The sequence below is a fragment of the Mobula hypostoma genome, chromosome 5 (assembly GCF_963921235.1).
Source record: "Mobula hypostoma chromosome 5, sMobHyp1.1, whole genome shotgun sequence".
Taxonomy (NCBI): Eukaryota; Metazoa; Chordata; class Chondrichthyes; order Myliobatiformes; family Myliobatidae; genus Mobula; species Mobula hypostoma.
Window position 1 is genome coordinate 21119026 of NC_086101.1, and position 6000 is coordinate 21125025.

Genomic DNA, 6000 nt, shown 5'->3' on the forward strand with positions numbered 1-6000 from the left:
TATGATCAGACTGCAGTAAAAACGTTTGGAATATAATTGGGCATTTTATCTTAAAATCAAAAGTCAGGTCGAGTTACAGAATTACAAATAAAAGTCAGATTGTCATGGGCGATATAGGACTGTATTCAAAAATATAAATGACAATCAATGGTTTTCTGTTCAGAGACGCAGCAGTTAGACTCGTCTCTCGTTTCACATTTAGTGACCACTTTGTGAGGTACAGCGGGAACCAGAATATGGCCGCGGACTTGGCCTCCACCGCAGTCTGTGGCCGAGCATTCCACAGATTTACTACTCTCCAGTTAAAAAGAAAATCCTCCTTACCAATGTTCTAAAGGGTCGCTCCTCAGTTTTGAGGCCGTGCCCACTAGTTCTGTATATCCCCACCATAGGAAGCATCCTCTCCACACCCAGTTTCTCTAGTCCTGCCAAACGCTCATCATGTGTGAACCCTTCATTCCCGGCATCATCCTCCTGAACCTCCTCTGGATTCTCTCCAATGACCACACATCCTTTCTGAGATATGGGGCCCCAAACTGTTGACAATACACCAAGTGCAGCCTGTCTAGTGTCTTATAAAGGCTCAGCATTATTTCCTTGCTTTTATATTCTAGTCCCCTTGAAATGAATGCCAGCATTGCAATTGCCTTTTTTTACCACAGACCCAACCTGTAAATTAATCTTGTGGGAGTTTTGCATGGAGACTCTATATGCACCTTTGATGTTTAAACCTTCTCCCCATTTAGCTAATTATCCGCACTACTGTTCCTTTTACCAAAATGTATTATCATACATTTCGCAACACTGTATTCTATCTGCCACCTTTTTGCCCATTCTTCCAATTTGTCCAAGTCCTGCTGCAATTGCAATGCTTCCTCAGCACTACCTACCCCTCCACCTATCTTCGTATCATCCGCAAACTTTGCCACAAAGCCATCAGTCCCATTATCTAAATCATTGACAAACAACATAGCATCCCAATACTGATCCTTGAGGAACACCACCTGTCACCAGCCGCCAACCAGAAAAGAACACTTTTATTCCCACTCGCTGCCTCCTGCCTGTCAGACATTCCTCTATCCATGTCAGAATCTTTCCTGTAATGCCACAGGATTTTATATCGTTAAGCAGTCTCATGTGTGGCACCTTATCAAACAACTTTTGAAAATCCAAGTAACTGATATCCACTGCCTCTCCTTTGCCCACCCTGCTTGTAACTTCCTCGAAGAACTCTAATAATTTGTCAGGTAAGGTTTCCCTTTACAGAAACTATAGTGATTTTGACTTATTTTATCATGAGTCTCCAAGTATCTCGAAACTTCACCCTTAGTAATAGACTCCAACACTTTCCCAACTACTGTGATTAGGCTAATTGGCCTATAATTTCCTTTCTTTTGCTTTCCTCCTTTCTTAAAGAATGAATTGACATTTGCTATCTTGCAGGCCTCCGGGACCATGCCAGAATTAAGTGATTCTTGAAAGATCATGACCAGTGCATCCGTTATCTTTTCAACAACCTCTCTTAGGACTCTGGGATGTAGTCCATCTGGTCCAGGTGAGTTATCCACCTTAAGACCATTGAGTTTGCCTGGCACTTTCTCCTTTGTAATAGCAATGGCACTGACTCCTGCTCCCTGAATCAGTCTAGCCGTTCTCCTCTGACCTCTCTCGTTAAAAAGACGTTTTTGCCCAAAGAACTGTCGCTAACTGAATGGTTTTCCTTCTACTTCTTCGCACCATTGTCTGCAAACTCTAGAGACTATTGCGTGTGGTTCCCTTGGGAGATCAGCAGTTTCTGAGAAATGCAACCCATCCCGTCGGACACCAACAATCATTCCACAGTCACTTAGGTCACATTTGCTCCCCGATCTGGTGTTTGATCTGAACAACAATTAAACCTCTTGATCATGCCTGCAGATTTTCATGCATTTACCTGCTGCCAAATGATTGGCTGATTAGATATTTGCAATAACGAGCAGCCATACAGATGTATGTACTAAGGTGGTCAATTAGCGTAGTTCATCGAAATTAGAGCGAAGTCAAATATTTTGTAGTAGCGCTCAGATTTGTGGCAAATTTGTGACAGTTGTACAGATCAAATCTTGCTGACTGAGTGTGTTATATGGGACACAGGCTGCCCCGAGAGACCAATTTGTGTGATATGCCCCTGTCCAATATATCCGGAGTGTTACTAATCGCTCGATCACCCTTTGACAAGCGACATGTACGCTATCTGTTGAAATCTGTAAGTGCATGGGTGGGGATCACAAACGTGTCACTTACCGATTCGATCTTTACCCAGGTGCAGGCAGGATATCGCGACGGTCCCGAACAAAACACCCAGAGTAACGCCGATCAAAATTTCTCTTCCAGACAGCGACTGGAACCTCGCTTCTCTATTACTTGTTGCTAGAAAGGATTGATAAAACGCGCGGCGTCTGTGAACCTCCACCATCATTGTCAGGGATTCATGTGCATGCCCAGGGTTTGGGGGGAAATGGGAATATTATTGAATACACTCAAAAGGTCAGGCAGCGCCTGTGGGGAGAGAAGAAATTAGAATAAATGAAGCATTAACCCCAGATGTGGCACCTGAACTGCTGAGCGCTTCCAACATTTCTGTACTTTTTGCTAAGCTGTGTTTTAAACAAAGAATATAAGAAAAAAATGAAAAGTGAATTTAAAATGCGTGTGTTTTGTTTATCTGGATTTAATCTTGAATCCATTCATAGAGAGGGTGGTAGTGTTGTGACGTGCTTGGGCCGTGGGGTGGTTTCGACACGTTGTGAGCCGACCACTTCACCAAGTTCCCCACCACCATCCCGTTGAGATGCCAGGCTAATGATTTTTAATGCCAGTAACGCCACACTTCGGGCATCATGGTGATTCAATTGATATCTGAGTCCGACGGCAGCAAGTTTCTTCCGAGAGGAAGGTTCAGAAATGCAGAGTGACGGGGTGAGGGTCTCATTTTAGGAGTGAGAAAAGAGGCTTCGGAAAGCAGTGTTTGTCAGAAAACTGCGAAGAGGCCAACTAAATGCTAAGGCTCGTAAAATAGAAATCTCAACCACAGATTCCAAATGAGGACGTTTCCTCACATCATTGGGCTTATCTTGATGCACATCTGCGCTTTGGTATGGGACAAAGAAACACAACTGGCAGCGTCTCTGGGTCAGGCCGATCTGTCGGCACCTCACATCCCATCATAGCCCTCACTTCAATTTGGCCTCTGAGGGAAACGTCAGGCGTTTCCTCCACGGGTTACTGCAGCCAAGGAGACGACCTTTTGGCTCAGAGTCGCTGCTGGCCCTTGGAAAGATCGAATCAATTAGTCCCCCCCTCCAACCCCCAGAGATTCCCCTCTTTGGAGAGCCCATTCCCGGACAGATTTCCCGGCTCATAATCAGATTAACATAGACGTAAATGCATTTGCCAGAGAGTAGTTGGGTAGAATTGGTAAACACAATAAATTCAGCAGAAGCTGGAAACCCAAGAGTAACACATGCAAAATTGCTGGAAGAGACCAGCTGATTAGGCCACATCTCCGGACAGGAATGAACGATTGACGTTTCCTGCCGGGTCCATCAGCAGTCCTGATGAAGGGTCTCGGCCCGAAACGACGACTGTTTATTCCTTTCCTAAGCTGCTGAGTTTCTCCAGAATTTTGCGTCCGTTGCTTTGGGTAGAATTGAAGCAGTAGTGCGATGCTCCAGTGTCTGTTCCCACCTGTCGATACGGCCGGACTGCTCCCTGTTGTACCAGCGGTAGAGATTCGCGACTGTTCCATCCTTGTAGTCGACGACGCCATTTGCTCATTCCTGTCCCCGACGCCATTTGTCTCACTTCCGTGCGTCTGCGCCGAACATAGCAGGGCACCAAGCACTAAATTATTCAGTGAGAAAGCGGGGGTGGTTTGGCGGGGGTGAAGAAATGTGAAATTCAAAATCATGTTTAGCACGAATGCCCGAAAATAGATTCCATGACCAATATTTCAGTCTGTAATCCTTTGAGGGTTACAACCATTAAATACGGCAGCCCCCCTTCTTAAGTTTATGCTGGTTTCAATATATTCAATATAAAGCATACTTTTGAATCTATTGTATAATTTGACCACTATTCAAAAACTTACTTTATTCATACATGCAGGAAATGTAATAAAATCGACATGTTTTTTATCTCTCTGAATCTTGCAGTAGTGACTACGTTTATCAAAGTCGAAGGTTATAGAATCAACTTTATTCGCCATATACATTTGCATGTATTAGGAATCTGCCGTGGTGTGTTGGCGCGACATACATCAAACACGACATTCCAACATTCTAAAGAATAAATTGAAGCAAAATAATAAATTATTTTGTTGTCTGTATAATTTATATTAATTTAAGTTTATGATCATTGATCTCTAGGAAGAGGTACAGTCGACGCTTCGGGCCGAGACCCTTCATCCTGACGAAGCGTCTCGGCCCGAAACGTCGATTGTACCTCTTCCTAGAGACGCTGCCTGGCCTGCTGCGTTCACCAGCATTTTTTATGTGTGTTGCTTGAATTTCCAGCATCTGCAGAATTCCTCGTGTTTGCGTTATGATAATTGATGTTTGTTCACGTCTTGTGAAGAGCTGCTACAAAAAGCTAATTTCGGTGGCCCTTATACTCTGATATTTTCCCTTTCCCTGGGTCTGTGGACGGATCAGTGTAAAAAAAACCCGCCCTTCCTCAACGTCCCAAAGAGTGGCGATTTCCCAATCCCTTGCAATGATCCATTTCCTCTCTAGATTTAAAGCAATGATTCATAAACGCACGTACAATTATCAAAAATGCATTTCGAGTCTATAAAAATAATCAAAAACAATTAAAATATTTAAACAATAACGACAAAATAATTTCAATGACACTACCGGCAGGATTCTAAATATTTATGGTTCCGTGATTTGTTTGTTAATCCTGCTTGATTAATTACTCAGTTTTCACGTTTCCTACCAACATTGAAGGAAGTTACTTCGACCAAACGGAACAGCCGCCTCACAAATTACCCACTCTCCTTTTCAATAATTTGCTCCTCACACATTCCCATCAGCTCCCCTCATACTCCACCATGGAAAATCTACAATCAGCCTCCAATCTGGATGCTTTAGGCATATGGGAGAAAACCGGAGCACTGGGGGGAAACGCACGTGGGAGAACATGCAAACTCCAGACAGAACAGCAACGGAGATCAGGATCGAACTGGAATCGTTGAATTTGTGAGGGGCAGTCGACCAGTTGAATCACCGGTGATCATAAGACTAGCAGCACACAAACTGCCGTGGAACTCAGCAGGTCAGGCAGCAGCTAAGGAAATTAAACCCGAAACCTCCACTGTTTGTTCCCCTCCATAGATGCTACCTGACCTGCTGAGTTTCTCTCACATTTTGTCTGTGTTACTCTAGATATCCGGCATCTGTTGAACTACTGTGCTTTACTATTACCGGGTTGCTATAACGTCGTATGTAGGTATTCCTGCGAGCAGGAAATCACAATCCTTTCCACATCAGATTAAATGACATATATTATTGAATATGCCACTGAAAATGCCCTTCTCAGCCTCTCCCTTTAAGGGCAGTGTGTCTTGCCGTGTTTGTCCACGAACCCGAGTGAATACAGAAAGAGTTCTATGGATCTCTCTCCTCTCGTTTCAGTTTAAACGCGGGCAGTCAACGGGCTACTTTCGTCTTTTTGGTCGTGGGGACCCGCGCAAGACAACCTACATTATTGACGGGCGTGCACTAGCATAACAATAGTATAACAAGAAGGGAAAAAACATAGTGCCCTCCCAGCCCTCCCAAAAACGCAGCACTTCACTCCATCCTTCAGCGAACTTACTCAGGACCAGGACGTGAAATGGAAGCATGGCTCTGCAACCCAGAACCGAAGGATCGCCGACCCCGGCCGGACGCCGAGTTTGCCCCGCAGTCTTCGTTTTCGTGTCCTTGTCCAGCGACCGACCCGTATATAAGTAACACT

General features: G+C 44.4%; 1 long non-coding RNA gene across 1 annotated transcript in view; it reads left to right on the forward strand.

Annotated features, from left to right (window-relative positions):
* LOC134346144 (uncharacterized) overlaps positions 1-2403 on the forward strand; it is a 42526-nt gene extending 40123 nt beyond the window's left edge. The window contains exons 2-3 of the long non-coding RNA XR_010017838.1: positions 1444-1555; positions 2303-2403. This is a non-coding gene — a long non-coding RNA (uncharacterized LOC134346144). The remainder of the gene's footprint in view (positions 1-1443; positions 1556-2302) is intronic.
* The last annotated feature ends 3597 nt before the right edge of the window (positions 2404-6000 follow it).